General features: G+C 53.1%; 1 protein-coding gene across 5 annotated transcripts in view; it reads left to right on the top strand.

The window, feature by feature from the left end:
• The window catches only part of TJAP1 (tight junction associated protein 1), a 248,742-nt gene that overhangs the window by 51,828 nt on the left and 177,736 nt on the right, over positions 1-19,178 (top strand). The window contains exon 1 of one of the 5 annotated variants that reach the window (XM_029592850.1): positions 17,015-17,147. The exons of the other annotated variants lie outside the window; for them this stretch is intronic. The gene's annotated coding sequence lies outside the window, so the exon portion shown is untranslated. Of the gene's footprint in view, positions 1-17,014; positions 17,148-19,178 lie in introns of those variants that run through there. 5 annotated transcript variants of the gene reach the window in all.

Genomic DNA, 19,178 nt, shown 5'->3' with positions numbered 1-19,178 from the left:
ACCCTTTGGGATGGAGACTCCGTGAAGCGGGTGGCTTGCCTCTGGGATGCACGTGTGGTGCAATTGCAGTTTTCTGGGGCTGAGGGGAGGAGAGAAAGAAAGGTGAAATGTCTTTGGTTGCAGAATGTTTGAGGGCACGTCTTTGCATCACTCTCCTTTTCCCACTGCTCAAGCGACTGCTTTTGGTTGCTGTTGGTGCAGGCCTTTGTCTGTGCGTTCTGCTGGAGCACAAAGTGCTGTGGGGACAGGTGACTGAAGATGCTCCATGGCGGTGCTGCAGTGGAAACCTCAACATGCTGTAAGCACTGCGGAGCTGCTACCTCAGGTCCTGCACCTCCAGTTAGGTGGGGAGCAAGCTTTGCAGGATTCGGTGCTTTCTGTTGCAGAGCCGTTGGGAGCACAGACTCCATTTAATCTCCAGCTTTTCTTGGTTTCCCCACTGCTAGTATAGAAACATTTTATTTAATCTTAAGCAGGGTCTAGATGGCGTACAATATAAAAACAGAAAATCAAGCATAAATCCATAACAATAACATACTTGTAATTGATTCCTAAAAATAGTTAGGATAAGTAATCCAACAAAACTGTACAATTAATAATAGCCTTTGAAGAGAAGCCAAGCAGAACCAATCTAGATCCTAATAAAAGTCTAAAATAAAAATGTTTCACCAAGGCTGGGATCCCAAGATCCAAATAAGGACAGTTTACAGCAGCAAATCTGATGTATGTAATGCTAAAGAAATCACCTAAGTTTTCTGAAGGCCAGGCAGCCTTAATTCTGGACTCAGAACTTGGTAGCTCACTGCTTACCCTCCTCCTGGTAGATTATCTGACACTGCTTTCTAGGAGAGATGAGATCTGGGCTCAGAACTGGGGTGCTCACTGTGTAGGAGGGATGAGGGGATTTGGGTTAGAATCAGGGTGCACATTGTCTTTGTCCTCATCCTGGAAGGTTATCTGACGGTGCTTTCTAGGAGGGGTGAGGGGATCTGGGTTAGGATCACGGTGCTCGTTGTCTTAGTCCTCATCCTGGAAGGTTATCTGACGGTGCTTTCTAGGAGGGGTGAAGGGATCTGGGTTAGAATCAGGGTGCTCGTTGTCTTTGCCCTCATCCTGGAAGGTTATCTGACGGTGCTTTCTAGGAGGGATGAGGGGATCTGGGTTAGAATCAGGGTGCTCGTTGTCTTTGCCCTCATCCTGGAAGGTTATGTGATGGTGCTTTCTAGGAGGGATGAGGGGATCTGGGTTAGGATCAGGGTGCTCGTTGTCTTAGTCCTCATCCTGGAAGGTTATGTGACGGTGCTTTCTAGGAGGGATGAGGGGATCTGGGTTAGAATCAGGGTGCTCGTTGTCTTTGTCCTCATCCTGGAAGGTTATCTAACGGTGCTTTCTAGAAGAGGGATGAGGGGATCTGGGTTAGGATCAGGGTGCTCATTGTGTTTGTCCTCATCCTGGAAGGTTATCTGACGGTGCTTTCTAGGAGGGATGAGGGGATCTGGGTTAGAATCAGGGTGCTCGTTGTCTTTGTCCTCATCCTGGAAGGTTATCTGACTGAGCTTTCTAGGAGGGATGAGGGGATCTGGGTTAGAATCAGGGTGCTCGTTCTCTTTGCCCTCATCCTGGAAGATTATTTGACGGTGCTTTCTAGGAGGGATGAGGGGATCTGGGTTAGAATCAGGGTGCTCGTTGTCTTTGCCCTCATCCTGGAAGGTTATCTGACGGTGCTTTCTAGGAGAGGGATGAGGGGATCTGGGTCAGGATCAGGGTGCTCATTGTGTTTGTCCTCATCCTGGAAGGTTATCTGACGGTGCTTTCTAGGAGGGATGAGGGGATCTGGGTTAGAATCAGGGTGCTCGTTGTCTTTGCCCTCATCCTGGAAGGTTATCTGACTGTGCTTTCTAGGAGGGATGAGGGGATCTGGGTTAGAATCAGGGTGCTCGTTGTCTTTGTCCTCATCCTGGAAGGTTATCTGACTGAGCTTTCTAGGAGGGATGAGGGGATCTGGGTTAGAATCAGGGTGCTCGTTGTCTTTGCCCTCATCCTGGAAGATTATTTGACGGTGCTTTCTAGGAGGGATGAGGGGATCTGGGTTAGAATCAGGGTGCTCGTTGTCTTTGCCCTCATCCTGGAAGGTTATCTGACGGTGCTTTCTAGGAGAGGGATGAGGGGATCTGGGTTAGGATCAGGGTGCTCATTGTGTTTGTCCTCATCCTGGAAGGTTATCTGATGGTGCTTTCTAGGAGGGATGAGGGGATCTGGGTTAGAATCAGGGTGCTCGTTGTCTTTGTCCTCATCCTGGAAGGTTATCTGACGGTGCTTTCTAGGAGGGATGAGGGGATCTGGGTTAGAATCAGGGTGCTCATTGTCTTTGCCCTCATCCTGGAAGGTTATGTGACGGTGCTTTCTAGGAGGGATGAGGGGATCTGGGTTAGAATCAGGGTGCTCTTTGTCTTTGCCCTCATCCTGGAAGGTTATCTGACGGTGCTTTCTAGGAGAGGGTTGAGGGGATCTGGGTTAGAATCAGGGTGCTCGTTGTCTTTGCCCTCATCCTGGAAGGTTATCTGACTGAGCTTTCTAGGAGGGATGAGGGGATCTGGGCTCAGAACTGGGGCGCTCGCTGTGGCCACCCTTTTTCTGAAAGGCTGCCTGCTGCTGTCTGTTGTTCTTTGGCTCAGGGAGGATGCACCTTGTGAGCTGCTCTTGCCTTCTGTTGGCATTCAGCTGGCTTTGCATTCCTGGGCGTCGAGTCGCTGCGGCGTGCCTTTTGTGCCCTGCGGGTGCAGTCTTTTAGTAAGACATCAAAAGTGTGTTTCTGTGCAGAGAGTGCTGTGTAGCTCGTGCCTGCCCTGGACACACCTGGGCGCCTGCAGGCACGTGGGGGAGGAACTGCCAGCCACACTCACACTTCTCATTAGTACTCAATAGCCAAGGACATGTTGAGTTTCCTCCATCCAAAGCCTGGAATGCGGCAGGAACGTGTAGTGTGGAGTCATTGCAAGGACAAGTCCAAGCAGCAATGGGGGAGTTTATTAGCTTAGTAAAACCTGCCTTTTGAATAGTGAAGCAATTGCTTTCTTCCTTTCATTCAGCCATTTATATGGACTATTTCAGGTTGACTGAGTTTGGCACATTGCATTTGGATGGGAAATGGGGAGCTAGTGCCACCGTGCTGCTCTTCTTGGAATTGGGAAAGGGAGGGATGGACAGAAGAGATGCTCATAGCAGGAGAGGAGGAGAGAGAGAGGCACACATTTATTTATTTATTTAACTTCTTTTACTATACCGATACTCAAGACCAGGTCTTATTGTACCAGTTTACAATAGAACAGGGGTAAACCAATTAACATCTAGGTAGAAATGAAAAGTTACATTAAAACAGGGAGCGTAAAAGATGGAAGATAGGGCAGAATTAAACTATAACAATAAGGAGTGATAAATATAATCAACAAAAAACAATAAATTAGTAATACATAAACAGAGATTTATCCTCAGCGGTTATTAACATGGTATGTCCGGTGGGAGGAGTGGAGGGGAGGTGAGTAGGGGGGAGGGATAAGGGAGAGGTTGAAGGGTGAGAGTCAGTGATGGTTGAAGATGTTCCTTCAACGGTAGGCTTGTGTGAACAGCCAGGCTTTAAGTCTTTTTCTGAATGTTAGATGACATTGTTCCTGGCGTAGGTCTTGAGGAAGCGAATTCCAATGTAGCGGACCTGCTGTCGAAAGTGCTCGCTTGTGAATAGAGTTGTGGACTGATGATTTGTTGGGAGGGGCCTTGAGCGAACTTTTGTAGGCAGTTCTTATTGGCCTTGCGGAAGTATGTAGTTCAAGGGGAAATGAGGGAGAAAGATTGATATGGGGACCAATGAGGTCTCAAAAGCTCATGTACTACTTAATCTTTCTGGTAATACTTTAAAGGTATCACAGACCACTAAGTTTTCTCGAAGAGAAGAAGGAGCCTAGGAAAATACAATCCAGGAGAGAGGAAATTACAGCATAGTGGAAAGGAGATGTATGTGGAGAAAGAGAGAGAAGGTGAGGAAGGGATGTGCAGAGGGAGAGTGAGACATAGATGAGAGGGCTAGAGAGAGGAGTCAGAGCGTCTGGGTTGAATAAGAAATTATTCAGATATTGAAACGATCTGGAACTCCGCACATTATGGGAGAGAATGACATGGGCTTTTAGTTCTTGCATGGTTTTACTAAATGTGCAAACGTATTGCAGTGTAGCGCTCAGACTGTAGTGGTGCAATGTGGGGGATGTGACTGTTGGGGCCAGGGAGGGAAGATGAATGGAGTTGCTGTAGCAACAGCTGCAGGGCAGAAAGGAGCTTTCCAGGTGTGTGGCTCAAGAGTTTCCCAGAGAGCTCTATGGAATCACCGGGTCACACCACCTGAAAAGAAAGCTTTGAAAACAGAGTGAAAAAGACATGAAAAGTCACATCTTAGCTGGGTAGAACCGATGAGTCCCCTGTGGGTATATGTAAGGCTGTGCTTGTGTTTGTATCGCCACCTGTTGGTGTATGTAAGATTGTGCAGATGTATGCTCTTGCCACCTATGAGTATATATAAGGCTTGTGCTAGTGTCTGCCTCACTGTGGTGTGTGTGTGTGTGTAAGGCCATGCTAGTGTCTGCCTGCTGCAGCGGGTGTATGTAAGGTCATGCTAGTGTCTGCCTCTCTGCAGCGGGTGTATGTAAGGTTGTGCTAGTGTCTGCCTGCTGCAGCGGATGTATGTAAGGTCATGCTAGTGTCTGCCTCTCTGCAGCGGGTGTATGTAAGGTCGTGCTAGTGTCTGCCTGCTGCAGCGGGTGTATGTAAGGTCATGCTAGTGTTTGCCTCTCTGCAGCGGGTGTATGTAAGGTTGTGCTAGTGTCTGCCTCTCTGCAGCGGGTTTATGTAAGGTCGTGCTAGTGTCTGCCTGCTGCAGCGGGTGTATGTAAGGTCATGCTAGTGTTTGCCTCTCTGCAGCGGGTGTATGTAAGGTCATGCTAGTGTTTGCCTCTCTGCAGCGGGTGTATGTAAGGTTGTGCTAGTGTCTGTCTTGCTGTGGTGGGTGTGTGTGGGGCCGTGCTAGTGTCTGCCTCGCTGCGGCAGGTGTATGTAAGGTCGTGCTAGTGTCTGCCTCGCTGCGGCAGGTGTATGTAAGGTCGTGCTAGTGTCTGTCTTGCTGTGGTGGGTGTGTGTGGGGCCGTGCTAGTGTCTGCAAGGCCGTGCTAGTGTCTGCCTCGCTGCGGCAGGTGTATGTAAGGTCATGCTAGTGTCTGTCTTGCTACAGCAGGTGTATGTAAGGTCGTGCTAGTGTCTGTCTCACTACGGCGGGTGTATGTAAGGTCGTGCTAGTGTCTGCCTCTCTGCAGTGGGTGTATGTAAGGTCGTGCTAGTGTCTGTCTTGCTGTGGTGGGTGTGTGTGGGGCCGTGCTAGTGTATGTAAGGCCGTGCTAGTGTCTGCCTCTCTGCAGCGGGTGTATGTAAGGTCATGCTAGTGTCTGCCTCTCTGCAGCGGGTGTATGTAAGGCCGTGCTAGTGTCTGCCTCTCTGCAGCGGGTGTATGTAAGGCCGTGCTAGTGTCTGCCTCTCTGCAGCGGGTGTATGTAAGGTCGTGCTAGTGTCTGCCTCTCTGCAGCGGGTGTATGTAAGGTCATGCTAGTGTCTGCCTCTCTGCAGCGGGTGTATGTAAGGCCGTGCTAGTGTCTGCCTCTCTGCAGTGGGTGTATGTAAGGTCGTGCTAGTGTCTGCCTCTCTGCAGCGGGTGTATGTAAGGTCGTGCTAGTGTCTGCCTCTCTGCAGCGGGTGTATGTAAGGTCATGCTAGTGTCTGCCTCTCTGCAGCGGGTGTATGTAAGGTCATGCTAGTGTCTGCCTCTCTGCAGCGGGTGTATGTAAGGCCATGCTAGTGTCTGCCTCTCTGCAGCGGGTGTATGTAAGGTCATGCTAGTGTCTGCCTCTCTGCAGTGGGTGTATGTAAGGTCGTGCTAGTGTCTGTCTTGCTGTGGTGGGTGTGTGTGGGGCCGTGCTAGTGTATGTAAGGTCGTGCTAGTGTCTGCCTCTCTGCAGCGGGTGTATGTAAGGTCGTGCTAGTGTCTGTCTTGCTACAGCGGGTGTATGTAAGGCCGTGCTAGTGTCTGTCTCGCTGCGGGTGTATGTAAGGTCGTGCTAGTGTCTGTCTCGCTGCGGGTGTATGTAAGGTTGTGCCAGGGTCTGTCTCACTACGGCGGGTGTATGTAAGGTCGTGCTAGTGTCTGTCTCGCTGCGGCTGGTGTATGTAAGGTCGTGCTAGTGTAGGTCTCGCTGCGGCTGGTGTATGTAAGGTCGTGCTGGTGTATGTCTCACTGCGGCTGGTGTATGTAAGTTTGTGCTGGTGTCTGTCTCACTACGGCGGGTGTATGTAAGGTCAAGCTAGTGTCTGCCTCTCTGCAGCGGGTGTATGTAAGGTCATGCTAGTGTCTGTCTTGCTGTGGTGGGTGTGTGTGGGGCCGTGCTAGTGTATGTAAGGTCGTGCTAGTGTCTGCCTCGTGGCGGGTGTATGTAAGGCCATGCTAGTGTCTGTCTCACTACGGCAGGTGTATGTAAGGTCGTGCTAGTGTCTGCCTCGTGGCGGGTGTATGTAAGGTCGTGCTAGTGTCTGTCTCACTACGGCAGGTGTATGTAAGGTCGTGCTAGTGTCTGTCTCACTACGGCGGGTGTATGTAAGGCCATGCTAGTGTCTACCTCGCTGCAGCAGGTGTATGTAAGGCCGTGCTAGTGTCTGCCTCGCTGCGGCAGGTGTATGTAAGGTCGTGCTAGTGTCTGTCTCGCTGCAGGTATATGTAAGGTTGTGCTAGTGTCTGTCTCGCTACGGCGGGTGTATGTAAGGTTGTGCTAGTGTCTGTCTCGCTACGGCGGGTGTATGTAAGGTTGTGCTAGTGTCTGTCTCGCTACGGCGGGAGTATGTAAGGTTGTGCTAGTGTCTGTGTCGCTACGGCGGCTGTATGTAAAGCCGTGCTAGTGTCTGTCTCGCTGCAGGTATATGTAAGGTTGTGCCAGTGTCTGTCTCGCTACTGCGGGTGTATGTAAGGTTGTGCTAGTGTCTGTCTCGCTACGGCGGGTGTATGTAAGGTTGTGCTAGTGTCTGTCTCGCTACGGCGGGAGTATAAGGTTGTGCTAGTGTCTGTGTCGCTACGGCGGCTGTATGTAAAGCTGTGCTAGTGTCTGTCTTGCTGCGGGAGTATGTAAGGTCGTGCTAGTGTCTGTCTCGCTGCAGGTATATGTAAGGTTGTGCTAGTGTCTGTCTCGCTACGGCGGGTGTATGTAAGGTTGTGCTAGTGTCTGTCTCGCTACGGCGGGAGTATGTAAGGTTGTGCTAGTGTCTGTGTCGCTACGGCGGCTGTATGTAAAGCCGTGCTAGTGTCTGTCTCGCTGCGGGTGTATGTAAGGTCGTGCTAGTGTCTGTCTCGCTACGGCGGGTGTATGTAAGGTTGTGCTAGTGTCTGTCTCGCTGTGGCTGGTGTATGTAAGGTCGTGCTGGTGTATGTAAGGTCGTGCTAGTGTCTGTCTCGCTCAGCGGGTGTATGTAAGGTCGTGCTAGTGTCTGTGTCGCTACGGCGGGTGTAAGTAAAGCCGTGCTAGTGTCTGTCTCGCAGTGGCTGGTGTATGTAAGGTCGTGCTGGTGTATGTAAGGTCGTGCTAGTGTCTGTCTCGCTGCGGCTGGTGTATGTAAGGTCGTGCTAGTGTCTGTCTCGCTCGGCGGGTGTATGTAATGTCGTGCTAGTGTCTGTGTTGCTACGGCAGGTGTATGTAAGTTCGTGCTAGTGTCTGTCTCGCTGCGGCTGGTGTATGTAAGGCCGTGCTAGTGTCTGTCTTGCTGTGGTGGGTGTGTGTGGGGCCTTGCTAGTGTATGTAAGGTCGTGCTAGTGTCTGCCTCGCTGCAGCGGGTGTATGTAAGGCCATGCTAGTGTCTGCCTCTCTGCAGCGGGTGTATGTAAGGCCATGCTAGTGTCTGCCTTGCTGCGGGTGTATGTAAGGCCATGCTAGTGTCTGCCTTGCTGCGGGTGTATGTAAGGCCATGCTAGTGTCTGCCTCTCTGCAGCGGGTGTATGTAAGGCCATGCTAGTGTCTGCCTCTCTGCAGCGGGTGTATGTAAGGCCATGCTAGTGTCTGCCTTGCTGCGGGTGTATGTAAGTCCATGCTAGTGTCTGCCTTGCTGCGGGAGTATGTAAGGCCATGCTAGTGTCTGCCTCTCTGCAGCGGGTGTATGTAAGGCCATGCTAGTGTCTGCCTTGCTGCGGGTGTATGTAAGGCCATGCTAGTGTCTGCCTTGCTGCGGGTGTATGTAAGGCCATGCTAGTGTCTGCCTTGCTGCGGGTGTATGTAAGGCCATGCTAGTGTCTGCCTTGCTGCGGGTGTATGTAAGGCCGTGCTAGTGTCTGCCTTGCTGCGGGTGTATGTAAGGTCGTGCTAGTGTCTGTCTCGCTGCGGCAGGTGTATGTAAAGCAGTGCTAGTGTCTTCCTCGCTGCGGGTTTATGTAAGGTCGTGCTAGTGTCTGTGTCGCTACTGCGGGTGTATGTAAGGTCGTGCTAGTGTCTGTCTCGCTGCGGCTGGTGTATGTAAGGTCGTGCTAGTGTATGTAAGGCCGTGCTAGTGTCTGTCTCGCTCGGCGGGTGTATGTAAGGTCGTGCTGGTGTATGTAAGTTCGTGCTAGTGTCTGCCTCGCTGCGGGTGTATGTAAGTTCGTGCTAGTGTCTGTCTCGCTGCAGGGGTGTATGTAAGTTCGTGCTAGTGTCTGTCTCACTGCGGGGGTGTATGTAAGGTCGTGCTAGTGTCTTCCTCTCTGCATTGGGTGTATGTAAGGTCGTGCTAGTGTCTTCCTCTCTGCAGTGGGTGTATGTAAGGTCGTGCTAGTGTCTGTCTCACTACGGCGGGTGTATGTAAGGTTGTGCTAGTGTCTGTCTCGCTACGGCGGGTGTATGTAAGGTTGTGCTAGTGTCTGTCTCGCTACGGCGGGTGTATGTAAGGTCAAGCTAGTGTCTGTCTCGCTCGGCGGGTGTATGTAAGGCCGTGCTAGTGTCTGTCTCGCTGCGGGGGTGTATATAAGGTCGTGCTAGTGTCTGTCTCACTACGGCGGGTGTATGTAAGGTCGTGCTAGTGTCTGCCTCTCTGCAGTGGGTGTATGTAAGGTCGTGCTAGTGTCTATCTCGCTGCAGTGGGTGTATGTAAGGTCGTGCTAGTGTCTATCTCGCTCGGCGGGTGTATGTAAGGTCGTGCTAGTGTCTGTCTCGCTGTGGCTGGTGTATGTAAGGTCGTGCTAGTGTCTGTCTCGCTGTGGCTGGTGTATGTAAGGTCGTGCTAGTGTCTGTCTCACTACGGCGGGTGTATGTAAGGTCGTGCTAGTGTCTGTCTCACGGCGGGTGTATGTAAGGTCGTGCTAGTGTCTGTCTCGCTCGGCGGGTGTATGTAAGGTCGTGCTAGTGTCTGTCTCGCTGTGGCTGGTGTATGTAAGGTCGTGCTAGTGTCTGTCTCACTACGGCGGGTGTATGTAAGGTTGTGCTAGTGTCTGTCTCACTACGGCGGGTGTATGTAAGGTCGTGCTAGTGTCTGTCTCACTACGGCGGGTGTATGTAAGGTCGTGCTAGTGTCTGTCTCGCTGTGGCTGGTGTATGTAAGGTCGTGCTAGTGTCTGTCTCACTACGGCGGTTGTATGTAAGGTCGTGCTAGTGTCTGCCTCTCTGCAGTGGGTGTATGTAAGGTCGTGCTAGTGTCTGTCTCGCTGCGGGGGTGTATGTAAGGCCGTGCTAGTGTCTGTCTCGCTGTGGCTGGTGTATGTAAGGTCGTGCTAGTGTCTGTCTCACTACGGCGGGTGTATGTAAGGTCGTGCTAGTGTCTGTCTCGCTGTGGCTGGTGTATGTAAGGTCGTGCTAGTGTCTGTCTCGCTACGGCGGGTGTATGTAAGGTCGTGCTAGTGTCTTCCTCTCTGCAGTGGGTGTATGTAAGGTCGTGCTAGTGTCTGTCTCACTACGGCGGGTGTATGTAAGGCCGTGCTAGTGTCTGTCTCGCTGTGGCTGGTGTATGTAAGGTCGTGCTAGTGTCTGTCTCACTACGGCGGGTGTATGTAAGGTCGTGCTAGTGTCTGTCTCGCTGTGGCTGGTGTATGTAAGGTCGTGCTAGTGTCTGTCTCGCTACGGCGGGTGTATGTAAGGTCGTGCTAGTGTCTTCCTCTCTGCAGTGGGTGTATGTAAGGCCGTGCTAGTGTCTGTCTCGCTGTGGCTGGTGTATGTAAGGTCGTGCTAGTGTCTGTCTCACTACGGCGGGTGTATGTAAGGTCGTGCTAGTGTCTGTCTCGCTGTGGCTGGTGTATGTAAGGTCATGCTAGTGTCTGTCTCGCTACGGCGGGTGTATGTAAGGTCGTGCTAGTGTCTTCCTCTCTGCAGTGGGTGTATGTAAGGTCGTGCTAGTGTCTGTCTCGCTATGGCGGGTGTATGTAAGGTCGTGCTACTGTCTTCCTCTCTGCAGTGGGTGTATGTAAGGTCGTGCTAGTGTCTGCCTCTCTGCAGTGGGTGTATGTAAGGTCGTGCTAGTGTCTTCCTCTCTGCAGTGGGTGTATGTAAGGTCGTGCTAGTGTCTGTCTCACTACGGCGGGTGTATGTAAGGTTGTGCTAGTGTCTGTCTCGCTACGGCGGGTGTATGTAAGGTTGTGCTAGTGTCTGTCTCGCTACGGCGGGTGTATGTAAGGTCGTGCTAGTGTCTGTCTCACTACGGCGGGTGTATGTAAGGTCGTGCTAGTGTCTGCCTCTCTGCAGTGGGTGTATGTAAGGTTGTGCTAGTGTCTGTCTCACTACGGCGGGTGTATGTAAGGTCATGCTAGTGTCTGCCTCTCTGCAGTGGGTGTATGTAAGGTCATGCTAGTGTCTGCCTCTCTGCAGTGGGTGTATGTAAGGTCGTGCTAGTGTCTGCCTCTCTGCAGTGGGTGTATGTAAGGTTGTGCTAGTGTCTGTCTCGCTACGGCGGGTGTATGTAAGGTCATGCTAGTGTCTGCCTCTCTGCAGTGGGTGTATGTAAGGTCGTGCTAGTGTCTGCCTCTCTGCAGTGGGTGTATGTAAGGTTGTGCTAGTGTCTGTCTCACTACGGCGGGTGTATGTAAGGTCATGCTAGTGTCTGCCTCTCTGCAGTGGGTGTATGTAAGGTCATGCTAGTGTCTGCCTCTCTGCAGTGGGTGTATGTAAGGTCGTGCTAGTGTCTGTCTCGCTGTGGCTGGTGTATGTAAGGTTGTGCTAGTGTCTGCCTCTCTGCAGTGGGTGTATGTAAGGTTGTGCTAGTGTCTGCCTCTCTGCAGTGGGTGTATGTAAGGTTGTGCTAGTGTCTGTCTCACTACGGCGGGTGTATGTAAGGTTGTGCTAGTGTCTGCCTCTCTGCAGTGGGTGTATGTAAGGTTGTGCTAGTGTCTGCCTCTCTGCAGTGGGTGTATGTAAGGTTGTGCTAGTGTCTGCCTCTCTGCAGTGGGTGTATGTAAGGTTGTGCTAGTGTCTGTCTCGCTACGGCGGGTGTATGTAAGGTTGTGCTAGTGTCTGCCTCTCTGCAGTGGGTGTATGTAAGGTTGTGCTAGTGTCTGTCTCGCTACGGCGGGTGTATGTAAGGTTGTGCTAGTGTCTGCCTCTCTGCAGTGGGTGTATGTAAGGTTGTGCTAGTGTCTGCCTCTCTGCAGTGGGTGTATGTAAGGTTGTGCTAGTGTCTGTCTCACTACGGCGGGTGTATGTAAGGTCATGCTAGTGTCTGCCTCTCTGCAGTGGGTGTATGTAAGGTCATGCTAGCGTCTGCCTCTCTGCAGTGGGTGTATGTAAGGTTGTGCCAGTGTCTGCCTCTCTGCAGTGGGTGTATGTAAGGTTGTGCCAGTGTTTGCCTCTCTGCAGTGGGTGTATGTAAGGTTGTGCCAGTGTCTGCCTCTCTGCAGTGGGTGTATGTAAGGTTGTGCTAGTGTCTGTCTCGCTACGGCGGGTGTATGTAAGGTTGTGCTAGTGTCTGCCTCTCTGCAGTGGGTGTATGTAAGGTTGTGCTAGTGTCTGCCTCTCTGCAGTGGGTGTATGTAAGGTTGTGCTAGTGTCTGCCTCTCTGCAGTGGGTGTATGTAAGGTTGTGCTAGTGTCTGCCTCTCTGCAGTGGGTGTATGTAAGGTTGTGCTAGTGTCTGCCTCTCTGCAGTGGGTGTATGTAAGGTTGTGCTAGTGTCTGCCTCTCTGCAGTGGGTGTATGTAAGGTTGTGCTAGTGTCTGTCTCACTACGGCGGGTGTATGTAAGGTCGTGCTAGTGTCTGCCTCTCTGCAGTGGGTGTATGTAAGGTTGTGCTAGTGTCTGTCTCGCTACGGCGGGTGTATGTAAGGTTGTGCTAGTGTCTGCCTCTCTGCAGTGGGTGTATGTAAGGTTGTGCTAGTGTCTGCCTCTCTGCAGTGGGTGTATGTAAGGTTGTGCTAGTGTCTGCCTCTCTGCAGTGGGTGTATGTAAGGTTGTGCTAGTGTCTGCCTCTCTGCAGTGGGTGTATGTAAGGTTGTGCTAGTGTCTGCCTCTCTGCAGTGGGTGTATGTAAGGTTGTGCTAGTGTCTGCCTCTCTGCAGTGGGTGTATGTAAGGTTGTGCTAGTGTCTGTCTCACTACGGCGGGTGTATGTAAGGTCGTGCTAGTGTCTGCCTCTCTGCAGCGGGTGTATGTAAGGCCGTGCCAGTGTCTTCCTCGCTACGGCGGGTGTATGTAAGGTTGTGCTAGTGTCTTCCTCGCTACGGCGGGTGTATGTAAGGTTGTGCTAGTGTCTTCCTCGCTACGGCGGGTGTATGTAAGGTTGTGCTAGTGTCTGTCTCGCTACGGCGGGTGTATGTAAGGTTGTGCTAGTGTCTGTCTCGCTACGGCGGGTGTATGTAAGGTTGTGCTAGTGTCTTCCTCGCTGCAGCGGTGTGTGTTTTTGTTGTTAATGTGTTTTCACTGTGCCTGTGGGGATCTGTTAGGCTGTGTTGCATGATGTTTGTGCAGGGGAGTGCGGGTGTATTAATTCTGTGCGATGTGTTCGGACAGGCATGATTGCACAGAGGCTGTGCCTTGGTGGTGTGTGAAGGGCCTTGGCCTGGTTGCCCCCTGTATCTTGGAGTGTTTTCCCTCGTGCTGGGCTTGGGCGCTGCTGGCTGATCACGTCGGGGGAGAGAGAGTAATCCTTGCTGAGGCCTCCCTTCTGCTCTCCAGCTTTCAGATCTTTGGTTACCTGCTTTTGAAGCCAGTGTTTACACGGTCCTCCTCGCTGCAGTGCCAGGACTCTCTCCCTCCTCGCTGAGTCATGGCATAGTCTGGGCAGCGCCTCCTGGGTCTCTCCGTCTCTTTGGGATGCCTGACTGCAGTGTAGATGCAGCCCCGCTCAGCTTCTGGGCTTCTCCTCCTCCTCCTGCTCGTGTCTTGGAGTGATCTCTGCTCGGCTGTCAGAGCCTTCGCCCGTTTATCCCCCATGAGCAGGGTCTGCGGTTTGAAAAGCAGGGTCAGTTCCTTGACTCTGCTCGGATCGTTCTGTTCACCGTTCCCTGTTCTGAGGTGCTGGACCTGGAAGAGATTAGAAATCTGGGCAAATTTCAGAATTAGCTTTGTAAGTGGCAGGTCCAGAGAAGTTGTTCTCTCCTTTAATGATTACACAGAAAGTGAAAGGTTTATTGCTATTTTGGAGAGCAGGGCCTCCCGTTGGCCAGCTGAGCCCCTCTGATTTCTGGGCCCTGCTCCTGTTTAATGGCTTTGCTGCGGGCATGCCGGCCGCTTCACTTCTGTCGCTCGGACGGACACCTGCGGGACATCCTGGACTTTACCTTGCTTTCTGCAAGGAGCTGTAGAGAGCAGGAGCCGATCTTTTGGTCTCGCTGGACCTTTGGCCTGAGCCAGCATGGCACTGCTTGCGTTGCTACGTATTCTCCTGTCCTGCCTGTTGTCGTCTGGAATATGAGGCCCTGCTCCCTGCCTCTGAGACGGGATGGAGGAGCTTGCGGCACTGTAGAGGGCGCAGCGGAGTCGCGCGTCTCGGGATCCATCTGTTGCGTTTTCTGAGGGCCGTCAGTCTGCCAGAAAGCAGCATGGCTGGGCTCTCTTCTCTTGTTTGGTTTAGTATAAAGAGAAGAATGAATTATTAAACGTAGCCGTTTCAGTTTTCATTAGCAGGACAAGTAGGGCCGAACTGATATTACCCAGCAACCTGGTGCTAAATTATAAGAGCAAGAGCCAGGCCGCCCTGTTGATGTTTTTTGTTTTTTATTTGAGTTGCTGTCCTTCCAGCCATCCCAAGAGCTCCTGTCTCTGCCTGCCTCCACATCTGCCCAGAGACTTCTCACATCTTGCTGCCTTGCCCTCCTACTCGCAGTCCCACTCCTCCTATGGGAAGTCACAACAGATACCAGCATGCAAGTGTCCTCCAGGAGCTCGTTTACTGGCGACCTCTGAAGCTGGGACCTTCCTGAGCTTGATCCCAGGGTTGTGACATAACCACTTCACCTAGAGGAAGAGGACTCTGATGGTGCTCGAGCTGCCCCCTCTCTCACTATTCCTGAAGCCGTTACCACTACAAAACTGCACGTTGCTGCGTGTGGGGAGCTGGCTTCGAATCCCCCTCTCCAGCCGGGGTCATCGCTTAACGACGACGCCTAGTGCCAGTCCTCAGCCTGGGGCCATGCAATAAAATATAAGCTGGGAGGGGATATAAAGTAGGTTCAAAAAAAAAAATCCCTGATAGTTGCAAATGAAACCTGAGAGTGCCAAATCCAAGACCTGCTGGTGACTGAGCTGGATGCATCTGCTGGGTGAAAAGCACCCACAAAACGTGGCCGAAATCCCTCTGCCTTCTAGCAGAGACGACCCAGGAAAGAGGACGCTTGCATTGTTACGGGAAACAGAAGAACCGCTCAAGCTCTGAGAAGTATAATGTGCATGAGAAAACAACAAGCAACCCCGAAGCACTGCAGAGCCCACCAGCTGCTAGTGGTACCGTGCACAGCTGCTAGTGGTACAGTGCACAGCTGCTAGTGGTACAGTGCACAGCTGCTAGTGATACCGTGCACAGCTGCTAGTGATACCGTGCACAGCTGCTAGTGCTACCGGCATGCACAGCTGCTAGTGGTACAGTGCACAGCTGCTAGTGATACCGTGCACAGCTGCTAGTGGTACAGTGCACAGCTGCTAGTGGTACCGTGCACAGCTGCTAGTGGTACAGTGCACAGCTGCTAGTGGTACCGGCATGCACAGCTGCTAGTGATACCGTGCACAGCTGCTAGTGATACCGTGCACAGCTGCTAGTGCTACCGGCATGCACAGCTGCTAGTGGTACAGTGCACAGCTGCTAGTGATACCGTGCACAGCTGCTAGTGGTACAGTGCACAGCTGCTAGTGGTACAGTGCACAGCTGCTAGTGGTACCGTGCACAGCTGCTAGTGGTACCGGCATGCACAGCTGCTAGTGATGGCATGCACAGCTGCTAGTGATACCGTGCACAGCTGCTAGTGGTACCGTGCACAGCTGCTAGTGATACCGTGCACAGCTGCTAGTGGTACCGTGCACAGCTGCTAGTGGTACAGTGCACAGCTGCTAGTGATACCGTGCACAGCTGCTAGTGGTACCGTGCACAGCTGCTAGTGATATCGTGCCCAGCTGCTAGTGGTACCGGCATGCACAGCTGCTAGTGGTACCGTGCCCAGCTGCTAGTGGTACCGCTAGTGATATCGTGCACAGCTGCCGGTGGTGCCGTGCACAGCTGCCGGTGGTGCCGTGCACAGCTGCCGGTGGTGCCGTGCCCAGCTGCCAGTGGTACCGTGCCCAGCTGCTAGTGGTACCGTGCCCAGCTGCTAGTGGTACCGTGCCCAGCTGCTAGCTGCAGGGGCCCAGTGTTTGCAAGGAGGTTGCAGGCATTCGAGGGGGCGGGCGGGTGCTCGCACGCACTGTGCTGCACTTCCAGGGGCAGCGGCACTTGCCCTGTGCCAAGTTGAATTCAATATCCCGATTTCTTTTTCTCGTGCTGTTTGAGATCCCTAGGTCTCTCTAAATTTGCCCTGCAGTTTGGGACTCTCTCTCTTTCCCATCGCTGCCTCTCTTAGTGAAAAGACAGCCTGTGCTTCTCAGGCGAGGGATCGCTGTACACCCACTCTCAGGCTGCTCTCCGGAGCACCCCTCCTCCTCTGCTGCTGGTGCACTAGGAAGGGAAGAGCCGCTTGCTAGCTCTGCTCCCTTCTCCTCCTGTGTTTCGGGGTGCTTGGGGGACCATGTTACATGTGTGCTGTCACGGGCGCTCTGCAGACTGTGGGGTGATCCTGTCACCAGCTCCCCAGCTTGCTGACTTAATGGGCACCAGTAAGGTGAGTGCAGTCTTTCTGTGGATCCTTCAGTATATTGGTACATGCGACTTGCCTGTCCTCTGGATGTTTAGAAGGGCAATGAACTTTGTGCCCTCCCTTTCACAAATTTCTTTGTAGCCAGCTTTACACTGGATAGATAGATATATATATATATATGGACGGGGCCGTGCTGCCTCTGCCAGGTCACGTGCGCACAACACAATTACATGTCTGTCTGTAGCCAGAGTGAATGGGGACCTGCAGAAGCTGTCGGGGACCTGTGGATGGTGAGCGTGCTCTTCCCGACAGGCCAGGGTTTTTCTGAATGTGCTTGTCTGCTGGGCTGTGGCTGGTAGCCATGTCCGGACGCCCAGCCGCCTGTTGAGTGCTCTAGATATGCACTGTTGATTCTGCTTTTCTCTACTGAGTGCTGAGCAGATGAAATAGGCCCATTTTATTTATAAATAACTTTTGAGTAATTGCCTCAGATCTGATAAGACTCTTTCACAGCCTCATTGTCCAGACAGGAAAAATGTTTCTCTAAATTTGAAAGTGTTTATACTTCATCTCTTTTCAGCTTGTGCCTAGTTCTTGTGGTTTTTTTTTGTGTGACTGCAATTCCTCCCTCCCCTCCTCATTCAGGTTAGGAGAGCTGTAACAGTCTTATCAGGTCTATCTGTTATAAAAGAGCCAAGGAGCAGGAATGTGTCCACAGCGGTGGAGGGAATGGTGGATTGCGTTTGAATAGGTAATCTCCAGGTTAGAGCAGCGCCCTCCTCACCTACGCGTCGTCTTGCTGGAGGATGAGAAGGACTGCTGGAAATCATTGATAGCCTTGTTGGATCTCAGGTATTTCGTACCAGCCTAGGCTGTTGCCGTTGCACCCTGCCCTGACTCAGGAACTCGGCACAAGAAATTGATGAATAGTGTGGCTGTGCGCCCATGGACTGTGAGAAGAGGGTGCCAGGTATCCTGGCAGGAGAGATGCCCATCTTGCTCCTCTTTTGATGTTCATCAATGGGGGCTGAGTAGTGCAGAGGAGATATTGGCCGAGGGCTGTGCTTGCCTGCAATCCGCCACTGTCACATGACTTGGCTGCTCTACCCAAGCACTCAGTGAATTTTGGCCTTGGACCAGCCGTGCATGAGATGGCATAGAGCCATGCTGGGTAACTGCCTACAGGAGGCAATCTTTGCATTTCATTCTAGGCATCACAATGCACTAATGAAGAGGGAGCTGGAGAAGTTGGTGACCTGAAGCTTATTACAGGAATGAGAGGAGGACAGACAGGCTTCAGGATAGAAAGCATTCGAGTGGCTGTGTTGCCTGCCCTGCAAGGTGCAAGATAGACTTGTGGCAGTGCATCTGGCTCTAGAGTATAAAAGGAAATCTTGCTGCAAACTGATTCACTGTGGGAGACACGAGGGAGCCCTGGCCTCAGTGTGACTGACTGCAAGGGACATGAGAGAGCCCTCGCCACAGCGTGACTGACTGCAAGGGACATGAGAGAGCCCTCGCCGCAGCGTGACTGACTGCAAGGGACATGAGAGAGCCCTCGCCACAGCGTGACTGACTGCAGGGGACATGAGGGAGCCCTCGCCGCAGCGTGACTGACTGCAAGGGACATGAGGGAGCCCTCGCCACAAGCGTGACTGACTGCAAGGGACATGAGAGAGCCCTCGCCGCAGCGTGACTGACTGTAGGGGACATGAGGGAGCCCTGGCCGCAGCGTGACTGACTGCAGGGGACATGAGGGAGCCCTCGCCACAGTGTGACTGACTGCAGGGGACATGAGGGAGCCCTGGCCACAGCGTGACTGACTGCAAGGGACATGAGGGAGCCCTCGCCGCAGCGTGACTGACTGCAAGGGACATGAGAGAGCCCTCGCCACAGCGTGACTGACTGCAAGGGACATGAGGGAGCCCTCGCCGCAGCGTGACTGACTGCAAGGGACATGAGGGAGCCCTCGCCACAGCGTGACTGACTGCAAGGGACATGAGAGAGCCCTCGCCACAGCGTGACTGACTGTAGGGGACATGAGGGAGCCCTGGCCGCAGCGTGACTGACTGCAGGGGACATGAGGGAGCCCTCGCCACAGTGTGACTGACTGCAGGGGACATGAGGGAGCCCTGGCCACAGCGTTGACTGACTGCAAGGGACATGATGGGAGCCCTCGCCGCAGCGTGACTGACTGCAAGGGACATGAGGGAGCCCTCGCCGCAGCGTGACTGACTGCAAGGGACATGAGAGAGCCCTCGCCACAGCGTGACTGACTGCAAGGGACATGAGGGAGCCCTCGCCGCAGCGTGACTGACTGCAAGGGACATGAGGGAGCCCTCGCCACAGCGTGACTGACTGCAAGGGACATGAGGGAGCCCTGGCCACAGCGTGACTGACTGCAAGGGACATGAGGGAGCCCTGGCCACAGCGTGACTGACTGCAAGGGACATGAGGGAGCCCTGGCCGCAGCGTGACTGACTGCAGGGGACATGAGGGAGCCCTGGCCGCAGCGTGACTGACTGCAGGGGACATGAGGGAGCCCTGGCCGCAGCGTGACTGACTGCAGAGGACATGAGGGAGCCCTCGCCACAGCGTGACTGACTGCAGGGGACATGAGGGAGCCCTGGCCACAGCGTGACTGACTGCATGGGAGATGAGGAGCCTTCGCCATTTGCTGCAGGGGAGCATGAGGGAGCCCTCGCCGCAGCGTGACTTGCGGGGGGACATGAGGGAGCCCTGGCCGCGGGGGACACAAGGGAGCCCTCGCGCAGCGTGACTGACTGCAGAGGACATGAGGGAGCCCTGGCCGCAGTGTGACTGACTGCAGGGGACACGAGGGAGCCCTCGCGCAGCGTGACTGACTGCAGAGGACATGAGGGA

Source organism: Rhinatrema bivittatum, chromosome 3, assembly GCF_901001135.1.
Source record: "Rhinatrema bivittatum chromosome 3, aRhiBiv1.1, whole genome shotgun sequence".
NCBI classification, from domain to species: Eukaryota; Metazoa; Chordata; class Amphibia; order Gymnophiona; family Rhinatrematidae; genus Rhinatrema; species Rhinatrema bivittatum.
This window is presented reverse-complemented; position numbering and strand designations above follow the sequence as displayed.